The 2215-nt window shown below is 39.3% G+C and overlaps 1 protein-coding gene across 1 annotated transcript in view; it reads left to right on the top strand.

Annotated features, from left to right (window-relative positions):
- The window catches only part of FAM189A1 (family with sequence similarity 189 member A1), a 33766-nt gene that overhangs the window by 10364 nt on the left and 21187 nt on the right, over positions 1-2215 (top strand). The gene's annotated exons all lie outside the window — the stretch shown is intronic.

Here is a 2215-nt window from a genome sequence, read left to right as displayed (position 1 = left end):
TTGCTTTGCACCAGGTCACTGTCAGAAGTGTAACGCCTTTTCTGATCCTGCAGAAATCCCAGGGACGCAGAGGAGAATTCAGTAGACAGGAGAGATGAGAGCGCCTTGGCAGGCATTTGCAATCAAGGAGATGAAATAAAGCAATTAATTGCTGAGAGACATCTAAAGAGGAATGGGTAGTAGGCATTTCTTTGTTCGATGCGTTGGAAATCTTAGCTGGTGTAGTGTTTGCCTCAAATAATTTTTAATTTTTTTCTATTGGGCCTAGTAATAAAAGCATTAAGGTCATTAACATAAAGTGTTTGAAAATGTTTTTCTTTTTTAAACCACTTTGTCTTTATTACTTCACATGCTGAACAAAAAAGCCACAAATGTCATATTCAAATCACACTGAATTTCCTGAAAATTTGCATGTGGATAACTGCTATAGCATGGTGTACCTCTGATGTTAAAATTGATTGAAAATATATTTTTCATTCATCTCCTGAAGCAAGAAAATAAACATTGAAGTTCACTTTTAAAAGAAAATAACTTCCCCTGGCCAGTGTTGCCAAGTGGTTGAGCATCAACCTACGAACCAGGAGGTCAAGGTTTGATTCCCAGTCAGGGCACATGACTGGGTTGCAGGCTCCATCCCCAGTAGGGGGCGTGTGGGAGGCAACTAAGTGATGTGGCTCTCTCACATCTATGTTTTTCTCTCTCTCTCCTCTCTGCCCCTCCCTTCTACTCTCTTTAAAAAAATCAATGGAAAAAAATGCCTCCAGTGAGGATTAACCAAAACCAAACACAAAAACCTGTTACCTTTTCTCACACGTCTGGGTATGACAATCTGCTATCTGGGTAAAGATGCCATTGATGGACACTGATGATTTTCACACAGTCACAGGGGGCAGCTTAACCTGTGGTGCTGCTTGGTAATTTAAGTGAACACCTTAGCAAGAAAAAAACACACACACACAAAGGAAAAAAACCCGCTGAAATATCAGTTCAGTTGTTGGCAGTGGCTTTCATCTTATTCCCCATTTCTCTGTTGTCTCTTGGTTGCTGAGTATTTTTTTTTTAACTCGGGGTACAACTGATCTTTCTGGGGGAGTTTTTCGCAGAATTCTCAGCTGCAGGTTTCTTTGGACTTGAGACGTAACTTTAATTTGCAAGGACATAGAAGCAGATGAATTTTCTCATTGTAAAAACAAAATGAATGCCTCAATGATATATTTGCTTTTCTTAGCAGGCTTCTGTCAGTAGGATTGATGCTTGAGGGTATTTTGTTAGATCTTGTGTGGCACAGAAAGTATTACTCAGAGTTTACCCGATTTTAGCTGGCAAACTTGCATCAGAACATAGAATATCATTTTGCGTTTAATATTGCAGTTCCAGTGCCATTATCAGATTGCATTTTCATACTGAATTACAAACAAAAATTTTATGCTACTAACACTTAATGATATTTGTAATAAGATTGTGTTTTGATGCTATTCTTCAAATAATGTGTTTTGAATTGCTTTCCTTTGAATATATTTGCACTAAGGAGGAACTGAGTTTGATTTGGTTCTTTAAAGAGTTTACCCATTTCCTGGGTAGCTTTAAAAAAACAGGTAAATTCGCCCAGCCTGTGTGGCTCCGTGGTTGAGCGTGGACCTATGAACCAGGAGGTCAGGGTTCTATTCCCGGTCAGGGCACATGCCCGGGTTGTGGGCTCGATCCCCAGTAGGGAGGGTGCAGGAGGCAGTTTCTTCTTTGCAAGTCAATAAATAGAAAAGGAGCACATTTGCTAAGATCCATAGAAGTAATGGCAGAAGATTACAGATAGACCGAGTTAATGAAATGACTCATGGTGGCTATTAGAGCTGCACAATTATATATATATATATATACAGAGTGTACACACCATAGACTGTGAGAGATGATAGCCCTGGGTTCTCTTCTTTCTCATCAAACCCTAAGGCTGATATAGTAAGAATTAAGAAATTTAAGAGATTCACATTATTGCAGTTCTTGATCAGTGATGCCCAAAATTAAATGGTAATCTCTTGAGAGAGTGCGTTTGTTTGAAGCACCTTCTTACTCATTTCTGCTAAAATTGTGGTTGTTTATGTGAACAGGTGCTTTCCAAAATATAAACTGTGCATGACCCAGCAAAAACACGTCACTGAAACGAAATGTGCTTTTATGGGATGGTAAGGTCGGAGGTGTCGAGAAGAAGGAAGTTTGTAGC

This window comes from Myotis lucifugus, unplaced genomic scaffold, assembly GCF_000147115.1.
Source record: "Myotis lucifugus unplaced genomic scaffold, Myoluc2.0 scaffold_747, whole genome shotgun sequence".
Lineage (NCBI taxonomy): Eukaryota > Metazoa > Chordata > Mammalia > Chiroptera > Vespertilionidae > Myotis > Myotis lucifugus.
This window is presented reverse-complemented; position numbering and strand designations above follow the sequence as displayed.